The sequence below is a fragment of the Hyla sarda genome, chromosome 7, assembly GCF_029499605.1.
Source record: "Hyla sarda isolate aHylSar1 chromosome 7, aHylSar1.hap1, whole genome shotgun sequence".
Lineage (NCBI taxonomy): Eukaryota > Metazoa > Chordata > Amphibia > Anura > Hylidae > Hyla > Hyla sarda.
In genome coordinates this window covers 88,850,572-88,876,089 of record NC_079195.1, presented here as the reverse complement: position 1 = coordinate 88,876,089, position 25,518 = coordinate 88,850,572, and the positions used below count along the sequence as shown (strand labels likewise).

Here is a 25,518-nt window from a genome sequence, read left to right as displayed (position 1 = left end):
CCTGTTAAGCTGTCAAGGTGCTCCATACCGTCAAAGTCCAAACAATAGTATCCACCGGCTGGTGTTTTACAAAAGTACAGATTTTTTTCTGCTAATAGTTAGGCATATTACTGCCCTCATCAGTGCATACCACATACGTACATCCAAGTATTGTACCATTTAGTAACTGTTAAACTGTCAAGGTGCTCCAAACCGTCAAAATCAAAACAATAGTATCCACCAGCTGGTGTTTTACAAAAATACAAATTTTTTTCTGCGTATTGTTAGGCATATTACTGCCCTCATCAGTGCATACCGCATAGGTACATCCAAGTATTGTACCATTTAGTACCTGTTAAGTTGTCAAGGTGCTCCATACCGTCAAAGTCCAAACAATAGCATCCACCGGCATGTGTTTTACAAAAATACAGATTTGTTTCTGCTAATAGTTAGGCATATTACTGCCCTCATCAGTGCATACCGCATAGGTACATCCAAGTATTGTAGCATTTAGTACCTGTTAAGCTGTCAAGGTGCTCCAAACCATCAAAGTCCAAACAATAGCATTCACCGGCTGGTGTTTTACAAAAATACAGGTTTTTTTCTTCGTATAGTTAGGCATATTACTGCCCTCATCAGTGCATACCGCATAAGTACACCCAAGTATTGTACCATCTAGTACCTGTTAATCTGTCAAGGGCCTACATAATGTGAAAGGACAGCCGTAAGTAATCACCTGCTGCTGTTCTAGACAAATACTGTTTAAAGAGTAGTGTAGCGTATTGTAATACCCTCATAAACGCACTAAGTATGTCAGGCAGAGAAGTGCCAGGACGTGCACAGAGGAGTGGCAGAGGCCTAAATACTTCAGGCAAAGTTGGCAGCAGACTTGGGACGAGCGGCAGCAGGAGTTGCAGCGAGAGGCCTGAGCTCCCGTTATCAGCCAGCGGTCATGTCTCCACCAGCAAACCATCTGCCGTCGTCGATTGGTTAACACGCTAATCCACATCATCACAGGTGACATCTGACACCACCAGTCGGAGGGTTCCTCAGACACAACCCTCAGTTGGCAAGGCCCGGGAGCAGTCCTTGTCCTCCTATTGCCTTTGTCCTATGCTGTTCCCTCTCCTAAAGAAGTATATTGTGCTGTGGGTTCAGCTCCACTATTTACTGAGGACGATCTAATAGAGGACAGTCAGCAGCTAATGGACAGCCAAGAAGGGGAGGAGACATGTGCCGCTTGCTCCGCTAGGCGGCCAAGTAGTGATGCAGAGTGTGACGTGGGAGGCGGTGTTGCAAGTGTTCAGGGCCCTGAAACAGACACTGTTGGGGAACCTGAGGAGGACATCAATGACGTGCACACAACTGTTGATGATGATGAAGCCGATCGCAATTGGGAGCCGGGTGCAGAAGGGGCTTCATCATCATCATCAGGAGAAGAGAGTTGCAGGTTGCCCTTGAGGCAGAAAGGCAGTAGCACGGTTGGCAGTAAGCCTGGTGGCAGTAGTGGAAATTCAGGATCCAAACTTGCCCGGGGGAGACCACCTGCTTTGCAGCAGCCTACCTTTCCGGGAGGTATAGGAACAGGGGTTCCTGGAGACGGCGCCAGTAGCAGTCAATTAGTGCGGACTGCGGGTGGGAAAATCAGCTACTCGGCGGTGTGGAAGTTTTTCATAAGGCATCCGGAGGAGGTTCACGTAGCCACATGCAAGATCTGTCGGCAGAAGGTGAAGCGTGGCCATGGTCCCAATGTCGGCACCACGGCCCTGCGTCAACACATGCTTCCCACCATAAAGCGGCCTGGGAGAACCGTGGCTCCGATGTAGTGGTCCAGCCTGCTGCATCACCCAGTGGCCATCCACTCCTTCCTTCATCCAGCCAAGGCTCCACCACCTCAGCTGTGTGTCAAACCCCCCTTTTGTCGCTCCTGCTTCTCCCCCTTTTAGTCAGTCATTCCGCCAACAATCCATCGGCGAAGCCATGTCCAAGAGACAACAGTATGCGCCCACTCATCCAACGGCTCCTGTCCAAGTTGCTGCTGTTTCAGTCCCTCCCTTTTCAAATGGTGGACTCTGCACCTTTCAGAGAATTGATGGCTTGTGCCTAGCCGAGGTGGAGAGTCCCAAGCGGTAATTTCTTTGCGAAGAATGCAGTACCAGCCCTGCATAAGTTTGTACAAGAGAAGGTGGGCCAGTCCTTGAGCCTGTCAGTGTGTTCAAAATTGCATGGCAGCGCCGACGTGCGGAGCTGTAACTACGGGCAGGGACAATACTTGTCTTTTACGGCTCACTGGGTAAATGTGGTTCCTGCACAGCCACAACAGCAACTTGGACTGGTCACACCGCTTCCTCCTCCACGCTCTCGCTCCCAGGCAGTTGGTCCTGTTACAGTGTGCGACGCCGCCTCCTCATGCTCCACCATGTCCTCGGCCTCCACTGCATGTCCAAATCTCGGTGGCCCTTCATCGTACCATGTGTGTAGGGCACGGCGGTGTCAAGCTGTTCTTCACATGGTTTGCCTTGGCGAACGGAGTCACACAGGGGAGGAACTGCTAAAGTTCATTCGTAAAGAAATCCAAGTATGGCTTACTCCACAAAATCTGGAAATGGGAAACATGGTGACCGACAACGGGAAGAACATCGTGTCCGCGCTGCAACAAGGAAGTGTGAAACATGAGCCCTGCATGGCACACGTGTTGAATCTGGTTGTCAAGCACTTCCTCAAGTCTTCACCCCATTTGCAAAACATCCTGAAAATGGCAAGGAAACTGTGCATGCACTTCAGCCACTCGTACACCGCCAAGCAAACCTTCCTTGAGCTGCAGCGTCAGAACGGTATCCCACAACATAGTCTTATTTGTGACGTTGCCACACGTTGGAAATCCACCCTCCATATGTTGGACAGACTATACGAACAAAGAAAAGCCATCACCGATTTCTTGATGATCCAAGCAGATACGAGTACTCCCCTGTGTAACTTCAATGTGAAGCAGTGGCAGCTCATACTTGACACCTGCCGTTTGCTGAGGCCCTGAGAGGAAGCCACATTATTTGTGAGTCGCCTGGATTACGCCATGAACGACGTAATTCCACTCCTACATTTCCTACAACAAATGATTGAAACCATGGCTGGTCACAGCAATGGAGACATTGCGTCTACATCTCAAGGCTACATGAGCCCTGTGGGGGCTGAACTGGAGGAGGAGGATGATGAGGGGCAGAGCGGAGCACAGTTTAGGTTGGATGAGATGGCTGGTGTTTCTAGTCTTCGGACAGGAGAGGAGGAGCAGGAGCAGCCAGAGGAGCTGGAGGGTTATGAGGAAGTTGAGACAGAGGACCAAGACACACCGTGGCAGTATGCAGTGGAGATGGAGGAAGGTAGTCCCTCCGAGTCACTGGCGCAAATGGCACGATGCATGCTCAGTTGCTTGCGTAGTGACCCCCGAATTGCCAAAATTCGTCAGCGGGATGACTTCTGGATCTCCACCTTATTAGACCCTCGCTACCGTCCCAAAATGGGGGCCTTTTTTACACCCACTGAGAGGGAGGACAAACTGACCTACTACAGAGAGATCCTATGTAGTCAGTTAGCCGATGCCTATCGGCAACATGATCTATCCACTCGCAGGTCTGACTCGGGGGGCACTCTGCGCTCACCTTCCACTGCCATGGCTGCTGGGTGGGAGGGGTGACAGAAGTAGTACCAGCTCAATCAGCAGTAGCCTGAGGCTACAGTCGCTGATGAGTAGCTTTCTTCACCCGCATAGTGAAGCAGCAGGTAGACATGGAGCAGGACCTGAACCAGCAGGTGGTGGCATACCTTCACATGTCTATGCCAACAAACATTGATGATCCGCTGGACTTCTGGCAGACAAATTTGATATATGGCCACAATTAGCAGAGTTTGTCCTGGAAAAGCTGTCCTGCCCGGCCAGTAGTGTGCCATCAGAGCGGGTGTTTAGTGCGGCCGGGGCCATAGTCACCCCAAGGCGAACTCGTCTATCCACGAAAAATGTGGAGAGGCTGACATTTGTTAAGATGAATCAGGGATGGATCAGCCAGGATTTCCAGCCACCAATGCCAGATACCTCAAAGAAGATTGAAAATGCTGCTACACCAACATTTCCCAATTATGGTTATGAAACCCTCTTGAGTTATCAATTAGGGTTATGAAACCCTCTTTGGTACTGCGAATGCCTGCTCCTGACTCATCCTGTGTCTTTCAGGAACTACTTGCCTCACCAACGCTTCTGGCCTTGGGCCTTTAATTTTTGGATGTTTAGCAGTAGCTAAATACAAGCGTAATGCAAATTTCAACATTGATCTTTAAATGTAAGGGGTTATGAAACCCTCTTGGGTACTGCCAATGTCTGCTCCTGACTCATCATGTTTCTTTCAGGAACTACTTGCCTCACAGAAGCTTCTGGCCTTGGGCCTTTCATTTTTGCATGTTTAGCAGTAGCTAAATACAAGCTTAATGCAAATTTCAACATTGATCTTTAAAGGGGTATACCAGGCCAAAACATTTTTTTTATATATCAACTGGCTCCGGAAAGTTAAACAGATTTGTAAATTACTTCTATTAAAAACTCTTAATCCTTCCAATAGTTATTAGCTTCTGAAGTTGAGTTGCTGTTTTCTGTCTAACTGCTTTCTGATGACTGATGTCCCAGGAGCTGTGCAGCTCCTATGGGGATATTTTCCCATCATGCACAGCTCCAGGGACGTGACATCATCCTTGAGCAGTTAGACAGAAAACTTCAGAAGCTAATAACTATTGGAAGGATTAAGATTTTTTAATAGAAGTAATTTAAAAATCTGTTTAACTTTTCGGAGCCAGTTGATATATAAAAAAAAGTTTGGGCCTGGAATACCCCTTTAAATGTAAGGGGTTATGAAACCCTCTTGGGTACTGCCAATGTCTGATCCTGACTCATCCTGTGTCTTTCAGGAACTACTTGCCTTTATGACGCTTCTGAGCTTGGGCCTTTAATTTTAGGATTTTTAAATAGACACATCCATGCTTAATTTAATTTCAACATTTATGGTGCAATGGATGGGGTTATTAAACCCTCTTGGGTACAGTTTTTTTCAAGTTTTCTGATAATTTTCTCAGTAATAAACTTGAATTTTCCAATAACCATTACATTACATGGATGAACTCTGCTTATTTATTTCAGAAAACATTACTTTAGAGAAGAATGTCTTTTTGTGGTCCACCGTCCTGCATTATAGAGTCTTCTGGACTCTTGGATATGTGCTTGTTCTTAAACAAAGGTTAAAAAAAAAAAAAAAAAGGCAAGTCAGGGCAATTGAGACGTTGCGCCTACATCTCACGGCCACATGAGCCCTGTGGGGGCTTGTTGGATTTGGTACTTTTTACCCACACGCTGGGGTCTGGGTCACTCAAACTTTGATTTAAATCTCATAGTAAAAAATCAGACATTTCAATAGTCTCCTCAGCCAACTCCAGGCTGTGTCATTCAGTCAATATATGGTTTACTGATGGTGCTGCTGGGACTGGGTCTGGGAATTGAAAATTTTCTGATAGGTGGCACCCGCTATCCAAAATCTTTTTCCAAAATTTCTAAAATTGTTGTGATTTTTTTTGAGGGATTGTGAAGCCTTGCTGTGTACTCGTGCATCAGCCAACTCCAGGCTGTGTCATTCAGGCAATATATGGTTTACTGATGCCGCTGCTGGGACTGGGTCTGGGAATTTCACATTTTCTCATAGGTAGCACCCGCTATCCAAAATCTTCTTCAAAAATTTCAAAAATGGTTGTTTTTTTCTTAGGGATTGTGAAGCCCTGGTGTGTACTCATGCATCAGACAAATCCAGGCTGTGTCATTCATTCAGGCAATTTATAGGTACCACCCGCTGTCCTAAATCTTCTTCAAAAATTTAGAAAATCATTGTTTTTTCTTAGGGATTGTGAAGCCCTGGAGTGTACTCATGCAGCTTCTTCTTACACTCTGTCAGCCCGTTGGTCCTGTGACAGTGTGCTACTCCGCCTCCACTTCCTCCACTGTGTCCTAAGCCTCAAATGCCCGGACAAGTCTCAGTGGCCCTTCAGCATACCATGTGTGCAGGGCACGGCGGTGTCACGTGGTTCTTCACATGGTTTGCCTTGGCAAAAAGTCTTGGAAACAATGGCCGGTCAGGGCAATGGAGATGTTGCGCCTACATCTCACGGCCACATGAGCCCTGTGGGGGCTTGTTAAATTTGGATCTTTGTACCCACACACTGTGGTCCTGGACACTCAAAGTTTGGTTTAAATTTCAAATGAAAGAATCAGACATTTCAATGGTCTCCTCATGCATCAGCCAACTCCAGGCTGTGTCATTCAGGCAATATATGGTTTACTGATGGCGCTGCTGGCCTGAGTCTGGGAATTTCAAATTTTCTCATAGGTAGCACCCGCTATCCAAAATCTTTTTCAAAAATTCCTAAAATTTCAGTGTTTTTATGGGGGGATTGTGAAGCCCTGCTGTGTACTTGTGCATCAGACAAATCCAGGCTGTGTCATTCAAACAATAAATGGTTTACTGATGTCGCTGCTGGGCCTGGGTTTGGGAATTTCACATTTTCTCTTAGGTAGCAACTAGAGATGAGCGAACTTTTCAAAAATTCTACTCGGCCGATTCGCCGAATTTTCCGGAAAAGTTCGCTTTGATCAGAATTTTTTCGGGGCTAATCTATATTAAAAAAGGCTATTTCTAGCCTACATACAGCCTCTATAGGGGTATAGAACACTTTGCTGTGTTCTAAAACGCATATGGAGTGTGCTGGGTTAGTGAAATAATACTATTATTCAGAATAACGTGCAGATTACCGACATCGCTTTTAGAATCACTGCCGCACAGCAGCACAATGACAGAGCCTGGTGGTGGCATCAGTGTCAGGAGACCATATAGTGACTGAATGACAGCGTGGAGGAGTTGGCAGCATGAGGAGACCATTTAGTGGCTGAATGGCACAGCGTTGAGGTGTTGGCAGCATGAGGACACCCTATAGTGGCTGAATGACACAGCTTGGATGAGGCTGAAGCATGAGGACACCATATAGTGGCTCAATGACACAGAATGGAGGAGTTGGCGGCATGAGGACACCATATAGTGGCTGAATGGCACAGTGTGGAGGTGTTGGCAGCATGAGGACACCATATAGTGGCTCAATGACACAGAATGGAGGTGTTGGCAGCATGAGGACACCATATAGTGGCTGAATGGCACAGTGTGGAGGTGTTGGCAGCATGAGGACACCATATTGTGGCTGAATGGCACAGCGTGGAGGTGTTGGCAGCATGAGGACACCATATAGTGGCTGATTGACACAGCATGGAGATGTTGTCCGCATGAGGAGACCATATAGTGGCTTAATGACACAGCATGGACATGTTGGCAGCATGAGGACACCATATAGTGGCTGAATGACACAGCATGGAGGTGTTGGCAGCATGAGGAGACCATATAGTGGATGAATGGCACTAGGCCTTTACAATCCCTAAGATTAAAAGATGAATTAAGAAATTTAAACCAAAGATTTTGGATAGCGGGTGCTACCTATGAGAACATTTTTACCAGACCCAGGCCCCACAGCCGCATCAGCAACCCATATATTGCCTGAATGACACCACCTGGAGTTGGCTGATGCAAGAGTTCACACCAGGGCTTCACAATCCCCCCCCAAAAACACCACAATTTTAGAAATTTTTGGAAAAGATTTTGGATAGCGGGTGCTACCTATGAGAACATTTGAAATGAACAGATCCAGGCCCCACAGCGGCATCAGTAACCCATATATTGCCTAAATGACACATCCTGGAGTTGGCTGAGGCACAAGTTCACATCAGGGCTTCACAATCCATCCCAAAAAACACCACAATTTTAGAAATTTTTGAAAAAGATTTTGGATAGCGGGTGCTACCCATGAGAAAATTTGAAATTAACAGACCCAGGCCCAGCAGCGCCATCATTTTTTTATTTGAAATTTAAAACAACCTTTGCGTGTGCCGGACCCCAGCGTGTGGGTACGAAGGACCAAATCCAACAAGCCCCCACAGGGCTCATGTGGCTGTGAGATTTAGGTGAAACGTCTCCCTTGCCCTGACCATTGTTTCCAAGACTTCTAGCCAAGGCAAACCATGTGAAGAACAGCGTGACACCGCCGTGACCTGCACACATGGAAGGGCCACTGAGACTTGTCCGGGCAGTGGAGGCTTAAGACACAGAGGAGGATGTGGAGGCGGAGTAGCACACTGTCGCAGGACCAACGGGCTGACAGAGTGTAGCAGGAAGCAGCATTGAGTACACACCAGGGCTTCAGAATCCCAAAGAAAAAACAACAATTTTTAAAATAATTTTAAGAATATTTAGGACAGCGGGTGCTACCTATATGTTACATGAATGACACACCCTATAGTTGGCTGATGCATGAGTACACACTAGGGCTTCACAATCCCTCAATAAAACCACAATTGTAGAAATTTATGAAGAAGACTTATGGATAGCGGGTGCTACCTATGAGAAAATTTGAAATTCCCAGACCCAGGCCCAGCAGTGCCATCAGTAAACCATATATTGCCTGAATGACACAGGCTGGAGTTGACTGATGCATGAGTATGCACCAAAGCTTCACAATCCCTAATAAAAAAGACAAACATTTTTGACGAAAAATTTTACCAAAAATTTAGGACAGCGAGTGCTCTCTATCTATTACCAGAATGACGCAGCCTGGAGTTGGCTGCAGCATGAGTAGCCAATTGAAATGTGTGATTCATTAATTTAAATTTAAATCAAAATTTGTGTCCCGGACCCAGCCGTGTGGGTACAAAGGACCTGATCTCACAAGCACCCACAGGGCTCATGTGGCCATAAGATGTAGGCGCAACGTCTCCATAGCCCTGACCGGCCATTTTTGGTTTTTGTACCTTTGTTTAAGAACAAGCGCATATCCAAGAGTCCAGAAGACTCTATAATGCAGGACGGTGGACCACTAAAAGACATTCTTCTGTAAAAGAATTTTTTATGAAATAAAAAAGCAGAGTTCATCCCTTTTTGAAAATTTTACTTAAAAAATCACACGCAACAATTGTTCAATGGTGTAATGGTTATTATTGTGGAAAATTCAAGTTTATTACTGTGATAATTATCAGGGAAAAAAAAAAACACTACCCAAGAGTGTTTAATAAACCCATACATTGCACCATAAATGTTGAAATTTAAATTAAGCATGTATGTATGTATTTCAAAAATCCTAAAATGAAAGGCCCAAGCCCAGAAGCATCATGAAGTCAAGTAGTTCCTGAAAGACACAGCAGTCAGGAGTAGGCATCAGCAGTACCCAAGAGGCTTTAATAACCCCTTACATTGCACGATCACTCGCGAGATCGAGCAATAACAGGTGTGTTATGCCCTCAGATGTCCGGGGCTGCACGCGCGCTACACTGAACGGACCAGCGTGTGTCTATCTTTCACCAACAGGTGCGAGTAACCCGCTGAACCCCCTTCACGATAGGGATCAGGGATTGCAATTATTTGCCAGGAAAGAAGAATCACAACTAAGCGCCGTTCATAAGCTCGGGTTCATTAAGTACCTGCCCTTTGTACACACCGCATGTCTCTACTACCAATTGGATGGTTAGGAGAAGTAGGAGAAGGCCCTAGCAGAGCGCCGAGAATTTAAAGATCATTGTTGAAATTAGAATTAAGCATGTATTAGCTACTGCTAAACTTCCAAAAAATTTAAGGCCCAAGGCCTGAGGCATCAAGGAGGCAATTATTTCCTGAAAGACACAGAATGAGTCAGGAGCAGTCATTCGCAGTACCCAAGAGGGTTTCATAACCAACCCCTTACATTTAAAGATCAATGTTGAAATTTGCATTAAGCATGTATTTAGCTACTGCAAAACATCCAAAAATTGAAGGCCCAAGGCCTGAGGCATCAGGAAGGCAAGTAGTTCCCGAAAGACACAGAACGATTCAGGAGCAGTAATTCGCAGTACCCAAGAGGGTTTCATAACCATCCCCTTACATTTAAAAGTCAATGTTGAAATTTGCATTAAGCATGTATTTAGCTACTGCTAAACATCCAAAAATTGAAGGCCCAAGGCCTGAGGGCAGGGAAGCAAGTAGTTCCTGAAAGACACAGAATGAGTATGGAGCAGGCATTCCCAGTACCCAAGAGGGTTTCATAACCCCTTACATTCAAAGATCAATGTTGACATATGCATTAAGCATATATTTAGCTACTGCTAAACATTCAAAAATTAAAGGCCCAAGGCCAGAAGCATCAGTGAGGCAAGTAGTTCCTGAAAGACACAGGATGAGCCAGGAGCAGGCAATAGCAGTACCCAAGAGGGTTTCATAACCAACCTCTTACATTTAAAGATGAATGTTGAAATTTGCATTAAGCATGTATTTAGCTACTGCTAAACATCCAAAAATTAAAGGCCCAAGGCCAGAAGCATCAGTGAGGCAAGTAGTTCCTGAAAGACACAGGATGAGCCAGGAGCAGGCAATCGCAGTACCAAAGAGGGTTCCATAACCCTAATTGATAACCCAAGAGGGTTTCATAACCAACCATAATTGGGAAATGTTGGTGTAGCAGCTTGGTCAATCTACTCTGAGGCATCTGGCATTGGTGGCTGGAAATCCTGGCTGATCCATCCCTGATTCCTCTTGACAAACGTCAGTCTCTCAGCATTTTTAGTGGACAGACGAGTTCGCCTTGGGGTGACTATGGCCCCCGCCGCACTAAACACCCGCTCTGATGGCAAACCACTGGCCGGGCAGGACAGCTTTTCCAGGGCAAAATCTGCTAGTTGTGGCCATAAATCAAGTTTGGCTGCCCAGAAGTCCAGCGGATCTTCAAAGGTTGTTGGCATGGTCATGTCAAGGTATGCCACCACCTGCTGGTTCAGGTCCTGCTCCATGTCTACCTGCTGCTGATGAGTTGCTTCACTATGCGGGTGAAGAAAGCTACTCATCAGCGACTGAAGACTCAGGCTGCTGCTGATTGAGCTGGTACTGCTCCTGCCACCCCTCCCCTCCCCAGCAGCCATGGCAGTGGAAGGTGAGCGCAGAGGGCCCCCCGAGTCAGACCTGAGAGTGGATGGACCCTGTGGCCGATAGGCATCAGCCAACTGACTACGTAGAATCTCTCTGTAGTAGGTCAGTTTGTCCTCCCTCTCAGTGGGTGTAAAAAAGGCCCCCATTTTGGGACGGTAGCGAGGGTCTAATAAGGTGGAGATCCAGAAGTCATCCCGCTGACGAATTTTGACAATTCGGGGGTCACTATGCAAGCAACTGAGCATGCATCGTGCCATTTGCGCCAGTGACTCGGAGGGACTACCTGCCTCCATCTCCACTGCATACTGCCACGGTGTGTCTGGGTCCTCTGTCTCAACTTCCTCATGACCCTCCAGCTCCTCTGGCTGCTCCTGCTCCTCCTTTCCTGTCCGAAAGACTAGAAACACCGGCCATCTCATCAAACCTAAACTGTGCTCTGCTCTGCCCCTCATCATCCTCCTCCTCCAGTTCAGCCCCCACAGGGCTCATGTAGCCTTGAGATGTAGGCGCAACGTCTCCATTGACGTGACCAGCCATGGTTTCAATCATTTGTTGTAGGAAATGTAGGAGTGGAATTACGTCGTTCATGGCGTAATCCAGATGACTCACAAATAATGTGGCTTCAAAGGGCCTCAGCAAACGGCAGGTGTCACGTATGAGCTGCCACTGGTTCACATTGAAGTTACACAGGGGAGTACTCCTATCTGCTTGGATCATCAAGAAAACAGTGATGGCTTTTCTTTGTTCGTATAGTCTGTCCAACATATGGAGGGTGGATTTCCAACGTGTGGCAACGTCACAAATAAGACTATGTTGTGGGATACCGTTCTGACGCTGCAGCTCAAGGAAGGTTTGCTTGGTGGTGTACGAGTGGCTGAAGTGCATGCACAGTTTCCTTGCCATTTTCAGGATGTTTTGCAAATGGGGTGAAGACTTGAGGAAGTGCTTGACAACCAGATTCAACACGTGTGCCATGCAGGGCGCATGTTTCACACTTCCTTGTTGCAGCGCGGACACGATGTTCTTCCCGTTGCCTGTCACCATGGTTCCCATTTCCAGATTTTGTGGAGTAAGCCATACTCGGATTTCTTTACGAATGAACTTTAGCAGTTCCTCCCCTGTGTGACTCCGTTCGCCAAGGCAAACCATGTGAAGAACAGCTTGACACCGCCGTGCCCTACACACATGGTACGATGAAGGGCCACCGAGATTTGGACATGCAGTGGAGGCCGAGGACATGGTGGAGCATGAGGAGGCGGCGTCGCACACTGTAACAGGACCAACTGCCTGGGAGCAAGAGCGTGGAGGAGGAAGCGGTGTGACCAGTCCAAGTTGCTGTTGTGGCTGTGCAGGAACCACATTTACCCAGTGAGCCGTAAAAGACAAGTATTGTCCCTGCCCGTAGTTACAGCTCCACACGTCGGCGCTGCCGTGCAATTTTGAACACACCGACAGGGTCAAGGACTGGCCCACCTTCTCTTGTACAAATTTATGCAGGGCTGGTACTGCCTTCTTCGCGAAAAAATTACGGCTTGGGAATCTCCACCACGGCTAGCCACAAGCCATCAATTCTCTGAAAGGTGCAGAGTCCACCATTTGAAAAGGGAGGGACTGAAACAGCAGCAACTTGGACAGGAGCACATTCAACTTCTGCGCCGTTGGATGAGTGGGCGCATACTGTTATCTCTTGGACAAGGCTTCGCCGATGGATTGTTGGCGGAATGACTGACTAAAAGGGGGAGAAGCAGGAGCGACAAAAGGGGGGTTTGACACACAGCTCCCTTCGGCTGAGGTGGTGGAGCCTTGGCTGGATGAAGGAAGGAGTGGATGGCCACTGGGTGATGCAGCAGGCTGGACCACTACATCGGAGCCACGGTTCTCCCAGGCCGCTTTATGGTGGGAAGCATGTGTTGAGGCAGGGCCGTGGTGCCGACATTGGGACCATGGCCACGCTTCACCTTCTGCCGACAGATCTTGCATGTGGCTACGTGAACCTCCTCCGGATGCCTTATGAAAAACTTCCACACCGCCGAGTAGCTGATTTTCCCACCCGCAGTCCGCACTAATTGACTGCTACTGGCGCCGTCTCCAGGAACCCCTGTTCCTATACCTCCCGGAAAGGTAGGCTGCCGCAAAGCAGGTGGTCTCCCACGGGCAAGTTTGGATCCTGAATTTCCACTACTGCCACCAGGCTTACTGTCAACCGTGCTACTGCCTTTCTGCCTCAAGGGCAACCTGCAACTCTCTTCTCCTGATGATGATGATGATGATGAAGCCCCTTCTGCACCCGGCTCCCAATTGCGATCGGCTTCATCGTCATCAACAGTTGTGTGCACGTCACTAATGTCCTCCTCAGGTTCCCCAACAGTGTCTGCTTCTGGACCCTGAACACTTGCAACACCGCCTCCCACGTCACTCTCCGCATCACTACATGGCCGCCTAGCGGAGCAAGCTGCGCATATCTACTCCCCTTCTCTGCTGTCCAGTAGCTGCTGACTGTCCTCTATTGGATCGTCCTCAGTAAATAGTGGAGCTGAGCCCACAGCATAAGATACTTCTTTAAGAGAGGGAACAGCAAAGGCAATGGGAGGACACGGACTGCTCCCGGGCCATGCCAACTGAGGGTTGTGTCTGAGGAACCCACGGAATGTTGACTGGGGGTGTCAGATGTCACTTGTGATGATGTGGATGAGCGTGTTAACCAATCTACGACGGCAGATAGGTTGCTGGCGGAGACACGACCACTGGCTGATAACGGGAGCTCAGGCCTCTAACTGCAACTCCTGCTGCCACTCGCCCCAAGTCTGCTGCCAACTCAACCTGAAGTATTTAGGCCTCTGCCACTCCTCTGTGAATGTCCTGGCATACTTAGTGTGTTTATGAGGGTATGTCTCTGCCTGACATACTTAGTGTGTTTATGAGGGTATTACAATACGCTACACTACTCTTTAAACAGTATTTGTCTAGAACAGCAGCAGGTGATTACTTACGGCTGTCCTTGAACAGTATGTAGGCCCTTGACAGATTAACAGGTACTAAATGGTACAATACTTGGATGTACTTATGCGGTATGCACTGATGAGGGCAGTAATATGCCTAACTATCAGCATAAAATACTCTGTATTTTTGTAAAACACCAGCCGGTGGATACTATTGTTTGGACTTTAACGGTTTGGAGCACCTTGACAGATTAGCAGGTACTAAATGGTACAATACTTGGATGTACGAATTCGGTATGCACTGATGAGGGCAGTAATATGCCTAACTATTAGCCGAAAAAACTCAGTATTTTTGTAAAACACCAGCCGGTGGATACTATTGTTTGGACTTTGAAGGTATGGAGCACCTTGACAGCTTAACAGGTACTTAATGGTACAATACTTGGATGTACCTATGCGATATGCACTGATGAGGGCCTATTAGCAGAAAAATCTCAGTATTTTTGTAATACAACAGCCGGTGGATTCTATTTTTTGGACTTTGATGGTATGGAGCACCTTGACAGCTTAACAGGTACTAAATGGTACAATACTTGGATATACCTATGCGGTATGCACTGATGAGGGCAGTAATATGCCTAACTATTAGCAGAAAAAAAATCTGTCTTTTTGTAAAACACCAGCCGGTGGATACTATTGTTTGGACTTTGATGATATGGAGCACCTTGACAGCTTAACAGGTACTAAATGGTACAATACTTGGATGTACCTATGCGGTATGCACTGATGAGGGCCTATTAGCAGAAAAAACTCAGTATTTTTGTAATACACCAGCCGGTGGATACTATTGTTTGGACTTTGACGGTATGGATCACCTTGACAGCTTAACAGGTACTAAATGGTACAATACTTGCATGTACCTATACGGTAGGCACTGATGAGGGCAGTAATATGCCTATTAGCAGAAAAAACTCTGTATTTTTGTAAAACACCAGCTGGTGGATACTATTGTTTGGACTTTGACGATATGGAGCACCTTGACAGCTTAACAGGTACTAAATGGTCCAATACTTGGATGTACCTATGCGGTATGCACTGATGAGGGCAGTAATATGCCTAACTATTAGCAGAAAAAAAATCAGTGTTTTTGTAATACACCAGCCGGTGGATACTATTGTTTGGACTTTGACAGTATGGAGCACCTTGACAGCTTAACAGGTACTAAATGGTACAATACTTGGATGTACCTATACGGTATGCACTGATGAGGGCAGTAATATGCCTATTAGCAGAAAAAACTCTATATTTTTGTAAAACACCAGCCGGAGAATACTATTGTTTGGACTTTGACGGTATGAAGCACCATGACAGCTTAACAGGTACAAAATGGTACAATACTTGGATGTACCTATGCGATATGCACTGAGGAGGGCCTATTAGCAGAAAAAACTCTGTATTTTTGTAAAACACCAGCCGGTGGATACTATTGTTTGGACTTTGACAGTATGGAGCACCTTGACAGCTTAACAGGTACTAAATGGTACAATACTTGGATGTACCTATGCGGTATGCACTGATGAGGGCCTATTTGCAGAAAAAACTCTATATTTTTGTAAAACACCAGCCGGTGGATACTATTGTTTGGACTTTGACGGTATGGAGCACCTTGACAGCTTAACAGGTACTAAATGGTACAATACTTGCATGTACCTATGCAGTATGCACTGACGAGGGCAGTTAGATATGCGTAACTATACGCAGAAAAAACAGTTTGAAAAAAAAAAAACAGCCGGTGAATAGTATTGTTTGGACTTGCACAGTATGTAGCCAGCCCCTTTACAGATTAACAGGTACAAAATGGTGCAAATGCACTACAGCCAACTGAACAATCACGTATTTCTGAACAGCAGCAGGACCCAACAGTGCAGCACCGCAAAAAAAAAAATCCAGGGATTAAACCCTAAATTGCACTCTGTCACACAATTCTGAGCAGCAGAAGTTTTGTGGAGCATATAAAAATAAACTAAATTGGGCTGAACAATGAGGAGATAAGATGCTTCAGAAAGTTCAGGCAGCTTGGAGATCTGTATGAGGCAGCTGACAGCTATCTGCCCCTCTCTGCTGCAATGCTCAATAACGTGAATAGGAGTTTTAGCAATCAATGATCCTTTTCAGTGTAACAGAAAAGCACTCTGCACTCCTGCCTTTCCCTAATGCTGATGTGACTAGCAGTTGCAGTGTAACGCTGTGGTATGAGCTATTCACACACACGCAGTCCCGTCCTCTCTATCTGAGTGCATAGATGAAATGAAGAGAGGCAAGATGGCTGACGATTATATAGGGGCTGTGACATCACAGGGGTCAGTGAACACTGATAGGCTGCATCTCACATGTGATTCAGGGTCAGCCGGCCTACCTTCATTCCCGCGACTGTTTCCCGCCCTCCCATAATCCCCTGCCACATGTACTCACATGTGGATCCGTCATCTTAGGTCCCCAATAGCCTGGAACGCTGTAAAATGGAATTTAATGAAGCGAATCGTGCAATAGAATTGCAGCGATATTCGTTGCGAATCAAATTTTTCATGAAATTCGTAACGAATTCGGGTTCATTAACTTCGATTCGTTCATCTCTAATAGCAACCGCTATCCAAAATCTTCTTCAGCAATTTCAAAAATTGTTGTGTTTTTTGGGGGCATTGTGAAGCCCTGGTGTGCACTCGTGCATCAGCCAACTCCAGGCTGTGTCATTCAGGCAATATATGGTTTACTGATGCTGCTGTGGGGGCTTGTTATATTTGGTCCGTCATACCCTGGGGGGACACTCAAAGTTTGATTTAAATAAAAAATAAAAAAATCTGATATTTCAATGGTCTCCTCATGCATCAGCCAACTCCAGGATGTGTTATCCAGGCAATATATGGTTTACTGATGCTGCTGCAGGGCCTGGGTCTGGGAATTTAAAATTTTCTCATAAGTAGCACCCGCTGTCCAAAATCTTTTTAAAAAATGTCAAAAATTGTTGTGTTTTTATGGGGGGATTGTGAAGTCCTGGAGTGTACTCATGCATCAGCCAACTCCAGGCTGTGTCATTCAGGCCATATATGGTTTTACTGATGGCGTTGCTGGGCCTGGGTCAGGGAATTTCAAATTTTCTTCGGTTAAAATTTCTAAATTCATCTTTTAATCTTAGGGATTGTGAAAGTTCGCTCATCTCTACTTGTTACAGATTAACAGGTACAAAAAAGTGCACTACTTAAATGTAGGTACGTGGTTTGCATATATGAGGGGGAAAAAAGCGCTACAGTACACTTTGAAAACATATTTTCATGAAACAGCAGCCACTGATTAGTTTTACCAGGCCTTTCACTCTCTGTAGGCTTGTTGCAGATTATCAGGTACAAAAAAGTGCTCTACATTGATGTAGGTATGTGTTATGCACGTATGAGGGCAAAAAAAGAACACTTGAAAAACGTATCTTCATAAAACACCAGCTGGTGATTACATTTTGCTTGGACTTTCACAGTATGTAGGCCCTTGACAGATTAACAGGTACAAAATTGTTACGCCGAGCGCTCCGGGTCCCTGCTCCTCCCCGGAGCGCTCGCGGCGTCTCTCTCTCTGCAGCGCCCCGGTCAGACCCGCTGACCGGGAGCGCTGCACTGACACTGCCGGCGGGGATGCGATTCGCATAGCGGGACGCGCCCGCTCGCGAATCGCATCCCAAGTCACTCACCTGTCCCGGCCCCCGGCTGCCATTTCCTGGCGCGCGCGGCTCCGCTCCTTAGGGCACGCGCGTGCCAGCTCTCTAAAATTAAAGGGCCAGTGCACCAATGATTGGTACCTGACCCAATCAGCCTAATTAGCTTCCACCTGCTCCCTGGCTATATTACCTCACTTCCCCTGCACTCCCTTGCTGGATCTTGTTGCCTTGTGCCAGTGAAAGCGTTTAGTGTTGTCCAAAGCCTGTGTTCCAGATCTTCTGCTATCCACATTGACTACGAACCTTGCCGCCTGCCCCGACCTTCTGCTACGTCTGACCTTGCCTCTGCCTAATCCTTCTGTCCCACGCCTTCTCAGCAGTCAGCGAGGTTGAGCCGTTGCCAGTGGATACGACCTGGTTGCTACCGCCGCAGCAAGACCATCCCGCTTTGCGGCGGGCTCTGGTGAATACCAGTAGCATCTTAGAACCGGTCCACCGACACGGTCCACACTAATCCCTCGCTGACACAGAGGATCCACATCCAGCTAGCCGAATCGTGACAAAAATGGTACACTACTTAGATGTAGGTATGTGGTATGCACGTATGAGGGTAAAAAAAAATGCGCTACAATACATTTGTAAAACATATTTTCATAAAACAGCAGCCAATGATTACTTTTGCCTGTACTTACCCAGTATCTAGACTTGTTACAGATTTACTGATACAAAATAGTATACTGCTTTGATGTAGGTGTGTGATATGCACGTATGACGGCAGAAAAATGCACTACAGTCCGCTAAAAAATCTTATTTTTGCCCAGCAGCAGGACACAACAGTGCAGCACCACACAAAAAAAAAAAGTGTATTAAACCCAAAATTGCACTCTGTCACAAAGTATTAAGAATGTGTGTGAACTGCTGGTTGTTACACCGTCTACAGACTAGTATAAGCAGCAGATGATTTCTTGTGTAAAAAATACACAGAATTGCGCTGAAAAATCATTCCTGCCTCCTGTGATAAGGTTCCTGAAGTTAAGGCAGCTTGTTGAAATGTATGAGGCAACGAAAAGCTATCTGCCCCTCTCTGATAAAATGCTTAATAAAGTGACTGGGAGGTTAATGTCTGGCGTCAAAATCCTCCCCAGTGAGAACAAACACTGAACTTCTCTCTGTCCACAACGCTGATGTAACTTGCAATTGGCAGTGGAATGCTGCGTTATGATCAATTCAGCGTCTCTGTGTAACACACACAGACATGCAGCCGTCCTATCTCTGCAATGTATAGCATGAAATGAGCAGCCACAAGATGGCTGCCGATTATAGAGGGCTGTGACATCACAGGGGTCAATGAATTCTGATAGGCTGCATCCTGCATGTGATTCAGGGTAATCCCACCTTGCCTTCTCGCCTTCCAAGCATCCCCTGCCCCATGCACTGACATGTGGATCCACCATTTTAGGTGTCCTGGAGCCTGGAACGCTTTAAAATGGAGTTTAATGAAGCGATTTGCGTGATAGAATCCCGGTGATATTCGCATTCATTGCGAATCGAATAAATCCTGAAATTCGTAATGAAATTGGGTTTGTCTGCTTCGATTCGCTTATCTCTTTAATTAACCTTAGAGTTTCACTTATGCTATTTCTAGGGTTAACTATATGGGGCAGTCTGTAACAAGGTATTGACTTTAAGAACAGCCATATTTCTATAATTGTGGTATAGGTATGTCATGTGACCATAATATTTATTAATCTATTTAATATAACTATTTGATGTTCCTGTCCCATTAGATCAGAATAATATCCAGAGATCTAAATATCAAATAATAGATGACTGGAAAGAGATGAATATATATATATATATATATATATATATATATATATATATATAGGATTATGCAAAGCAGCTCATTACATCACCTTTTCAGGCAATGTTCCCTGGTATCAGCTTAGTTCCTGTTAAGGAATAGAAAAAGCTGATCGGGATTTTATGCCAAGCCAGACTACTCCCCAAAAGTGAAGTTTCTACCCATCTGCAGACAGCTGTTTCGTGGTTTTTGCCACTCTTCGATCAAAAAAATTTGCACCTGCATCACTGGTCTAATACGGCTACTCAAATTTACTATACATATTATAATATGATGTCCTTGCCCATCTAACCTAAGATAATATTATTCCTTATTGGACACACCAAACATTATTTAGACAATTTAACACAGCGTTTAGCTACATAGCTATACATAACAAGAATAATCCTTATAATGCCATAACAATCTGTCAGATATATATATATATATATATATATATAGAAAGTAGAAATAGGGCAGCACTCCTCAGAAAAATTTGTGGTGGGTGCACGCAGTAGTGTAGCCGGGTCCCAGGCATCAGGGAACTTGATAACAAGGAAGGCTGCAGCACACCAAAATGGACAGTGAAGAAACAAGGTGTTTATTCCATTACAACAGATGCAACGTTTCGGTCCCCAATGCGGCCATTTTCATGCTTGAAAATGGCTGCATTGGGCGACCGAAACGTCGCATCTGTTGTGATGGAATAAACACCTTGTTTCTTCACCGTCCATTTTGGTGTGCTGCAGCCTTCCTTGTTATCTAGTTTTATATATATATATATATATATATATATATATATATATATATATATAGATATATATATATATATATATATATATATATATATATGTATGAGAAAAACGAGGTCCGGCACCAGGAAGGTTGCAGATAAAAGCTTGTGTTACTTTATTGAAGATATCGTAGTACAAGGCAGGACGTCTGACGCGTTTTGCACGTAATGGTGCTTAATCGTAGAGTCTACGATTATGGTAGAGTCTACGATTATGTGCAAAACGCGTCAGATGTCCTGCCTTGTACTACGATATCTTCAATAAAGTAACGCAAGCTTTTATCTGCCACCTTCCTGGTGCTGGACGTCATTTTTCTCGTCTAATAATAGGCTGGAGGCGGCACCAGCCAGTCCACGGCACAGGTGGTGAGGAGGGAGTGCATGTGGTGAGCGCCTCACACTTTGTTCCTGATATATATATATATATATATATATATATATATACATCAACATCATTAGAATAGGGCAAAGTAGCATATTAATGCTGCAGACATCATATTATATGATCATATATGGGAATGGTTTTATAGAAATACTTGTATGAACATGTATTTCCCCTCTGCCACATTTGCACATTAGATTGGTGTTAACACTTTCAGGGACAATGGGATCATATAAACTTCCTTGTATCTCATGGTTGGTAAATTCAGGGCTATTGTGTTGAGATTGAGAGATCCACTAGTATTTCATTATCTCAAGACTGTCATTGTTTGGTAAAAACACTGGATAGACCATTGTCTCAAATTTGGGTTTTGGACTTAAAGGGGTACTCTCGTGGAAAACTTTTTATTTTTTTTAAATCAACTGGTGCAAGAAAGTTAAACAGATTTGTAAATCACTTCTATTAAAAAATGTTAATCCTTCCAGTACTTTTTAGGGGCTGTATACTATAGAGAAATCCAAAAAAGAAATGCATTTCCTCTGATGTCATGACCACAGTGCTATCTGCTGACCTCTGCTGTCCATTTTAGGAACTGTCCAGAGCAGAAGAAAATCCCCATAGCAAACATATGCTGCTCTGGACAGTTCCTAAAATGGACAGCAGAGGTCAGCAGAGAGCACTGTGGTCATGACATCAGAGGAAATGCATTTCTTTTTTGGATTTCTCTTTAGTATACAGCCCCTAAAAAGTACTGGAAGGATTAACATATATATTTTTTTTTATATAGAAGTGATTTACAAATCTGTTTAACTTTCTGGCACCAGTTGATTAAAAAAAAAAAAAAAAAAGTTTTCCATGGGAGTACCCCTTTAATACACTTCCATTGTATTTTACTTCCCTGTAAACAAATTTTAGTATCTGTCTAACTTTGAAGAGCGCAGAAGAGTTATGTCAACATTACAACACAAACTAGAATCTTCTAGCTTTGAAACACTTGTCAGAGCAAGGAAATTCAATATGGAGGAATCCAATAATATTCTAATATACCAAATTTTTTAGTCCTATGATTAAGCCTCACATCATATATTTCTATTGAAATTCTAATACAGATATACATAATTTTAATATTACTTCTGTAAATTTTTGCATTTATTGTTTCAACCAAAGACTAAGTTCACACAGTATCTTTTCAGATGTATTTTACTTGTAAAAATTGCATGAAAATGTGTCCATATTTTTACATATTGGAGTATAGTTTTCTTTGTGGGTTTTGATTGCCGACAGGTATTTTCCCAAGGTATTTACTAATGTTTCCCTACCTTTTTCTTTTTTTTCTTTATAGCTGTTGTGATCTGTCTGGTTTTCCTCAGCTCAAATCCACCACATTTTCTGTGGAAACCTTAGTAAATATGTTGGGATTTTTTCAAACTGTCTGGGACACACCTCTTTCAAAACTATTAGGGACACGCCCCTTTCCCCCATGGTCATGCCCCCTTTTTGGAGGGTTATGTTTTTTTTGGTTGCAAATTGTGTCGAACGTGCAACCCAATTTTGGCGCAAAACCAGGGAGAAAAAGAGTTGGGATCACGTTAGAAAATAAACCCCATTGTGTATACAGATAACCACTTTCCCATAGACTTACATAGAAGCATACTAATTGTAAAAATGCAGACGCAATTTCTCCACGATTTTGCACATGATAAAATAGATTTTAACTTACTTGAAAATCACAAATGTACTTGCAAAACTACTTTTTATAACAGGTAATAAAAACAAGAGATTGCATTCAGTTTCTTATTTAGCACTTTGCAGATGGTCCCATTATTGCATATTCCAGCTGAACAAATACCGGTCTTCTTTAAAAATGAATGAAGGTCACTTACTGGAACATGATGACCTTCCAGATGACCTTCAAATTAGAAAAAGGTAGAGCATAATATTTCTATTACATTTAGATTACTACGTTGTCTATTCAGTCCTGAGACAAAATGAGTTTTCTCACTTCTGAGGAGAAAGAACCCATTACATTGTAAGTGCCTGTGCATGCTAAAGGAAAGAGTAACTAAACTCATCCTAGGAATTTTAGGAAAGTCGACTATATCACCTCCACACACTTCTTTTTAAAACAGAGTAAAAGCTTCAAACATGTTTGATTTATAACTAATTTAAAAATGCATTGTTTGGTTGCTTGTAACTTAACCCCTTAAGGACGCAGCCCTTTTTCACCTTAAGAACTGAGCCCTTTTTCGCAATTCTGACCACCATCACTTTACGCATTAATAACTCTAAGATGCTTTTACCGAATATTCTGATTGTGAGACTGTTTTTTCGTGACATATCTACTTTATTTTAGTGGAAAATTTTCGTCGTTACTTGCGTCCTTTCTTGGTGAAAAATCCCAAAATTTCATGAAAATGTAGATAATTTTGGATTTTTATAGCTTTGAAGCTCTCTGCTTGTAAGGAAAATGGATATTCCAAATACATTTTATATTGATTCACAAATACAATATGTCCACCAAATTAGAGGGCTTCAAAGTAGAGCAGCAATTTTCAAAATTTTCATGAAAATTGCAAAATCTGAAGGGACGGATGTTACAGAACTACAACTCCCAGCATGCCTGGGCAGTCTAGGCATGCTGAGAGTTGTAGTTTGGCAACATCTGGAGGGCTACTGTTTGGGCACCACTGTAACAGTGGTCACCAAACTGTGACCCTACAGATGTTGCCAAACTACAACTCCCAGCATGCCCAGACAGCCTTTGGCTGTCTGGGCATGCTGGGAGTTGTAGTTTGGCAACCATTAGGAATGCAGCAGTAAAGATCGCTTTACTGCCACCTAACTCCCCCCCCCCCCCCAAGTCTCTTCCCTACTTGCGCCGTGATCTCTGCTGGATGTCTCCGATGGTCGCCGTTCCCCACGCCATCTTCTTTTCAGGTACCGGCCTCCATCTTCTTCCTCCGTTCTGCTCGATATCCAGGGGTGGACAGAGCGGGGGGTTTCCATGGCAACCCCCTGTCATGCGCTGCCATTGGTCAGAATTCATTTCTGACCAAGGGGAGGGGATAGGAGGAGATCACAGCTCTGCAATTTCGCTCCTATCACTCAGGATGATCAGGGCTTTCACTGACAGCTCCGATCATCTCTATTTTTCGTGCGATCGGGTCAACAGAGACCCGATCAGCCCGGAATAGCAGAAAATCTCATGTCTGAATTGACTTGCGATTTTCTGTGATCGCCGACATGGTGGGGTCTCAGGACCCCCCTCGGCGATGTGCTGGGATAACTGCTGAATGATTTCAGCAGGCATTCCGTTCCCCAACCGGCTAGTGGCGGCGACCGGAATTCCCACGGGCGTATGCATACGCCCTACGTCCTTAAGGACTCGGGATGCAGGGCATATGTATATGCCCCATGTCCTGAAGAGGTTAAAGGGGTACTTCTGTGGAAAACTTTTTTTTTTTATCAACTGGTGCCAGAAAGTTAAACAGATTTGTGAATTACTTCAATTAAAAAATCTTGATCCTTCTAGTACTTATTAGCTGCTGAATAATACAGAGGAAATTATTTTCTTTTTGAAACACAGAGCTCTCTGCTGACATCATGACCACTGTGCTATCTGCTGACATCTCTGTCCATTTTAGGAACTGTCCAGAATAGCTTATGTTTGCTATGGGGATTTTCTTCTACTCTGGACATTTCTTAAAATGGACAGAGATGTCAGCAGAGGGCACTGTAGTCATGATGATAGAAGAGAGCTATGTGTTCCAAAAATAAAAGAATTTCCTCTGTAGTATTCAGCAGCTAATAAGTACTAGAAGGATTAAGATTTTTTAATGGAAGTAATTTACAAAACTGATTAACTTTCTGGCACCAGTTGATTAAAAAAAATAAAAATTTTCCACCGGAGTACCCCTTTAACCACATAGGGACCCAGGGCATACAGGTACGCCTTCAGTCCCTGGTACTTAAGGACCCAGGGTGTACCTGTATGCCCGTGGGAATTTTGGTCCCCGCTGCGCGCCGGGTGGGGACCGGAATGGGGTGACTGCTGATATCGATCAGCAGGCACCTCACGCAAATGCCCAGGGGTTCATCAGACCCCCCCCCCATGTTGGCGATCGGCGCAAATTGCAAGTAAATTCACACTTGCGATTTGCGCCTATTTCAGGTCCTATGGGTCTATGGTGACCCGGTGACCCGGAATATAAGTGGGATTGCGGTTGTCCAAGACACCTATGATCCCCCTGAAGGGATAGGAGTGAGGTGGCAGGGATGCCACCCCTCCTATGCCTGCTATTGGTTGTCAAAAGCGACAACCAATAGCAGATCGGGGGGCGGGGGCTTAACTTTCGTTTTCCCCATTCTGCCCACCGACAATAGGCGGGGCAGGATGGGGAAAAGACAGAGGACCGGGTGCCAAAGTCCACTTACCCATCGGCGACGGCTGCGGGCTGCGATCGGGACGGGGATCGTCGGAAGAGGAGGACGGCGATGCGACTCCCTGGATCCTATGGAAGCCGGTGAGTTGCCTAGCAACATCTGGAGGGCTACAGTCTGAGAATACTATACAGACGTCATCTATACTGTAGCCCTCCAGATGTGGCAAAACTACAACTCCCAGCATGCCCAGACAGCTGTTTGGGCATGCTGGGAGTTGTAGTTTTGCAACAGCTGGAGGGTCACAGTTTGTAGATCACATAGATTGCTGTGTGGGCATGCTGGGATTTGTAGTTGTGCAACATCTGGAGGACCACAGTTTAGAGATCACTGTTCGGTGGTCTCTAACTGTAGCCCTCCGGATTTT

The 25,518-nt window shown here is 45.0% G+C and overlaps 1 long non-coding RNA gene across 1 annotated transcript in view; it reads right to left on the bottom strand.

Annotated features, from left to right (window-relative positions):
• Positions 1 to 23,690, bottom strand: part of LOC130282573 (uncharacterized) — a 102,475-nt gene extending 78,785 nt beyond the window's left edge. The window contains exon 1 of the long non-coding RNA XR_008846455.1: positions 23,585 to 23,690. This is a non-coding gene — a long non-coding RNA (uncharacterized LOC130282573). The remainder of the gene's footprint in view (positions 1 to 23,584) is intronic.
• Positions 23,691 to 25,518: the final 1,828 nt, after the last annotated feature.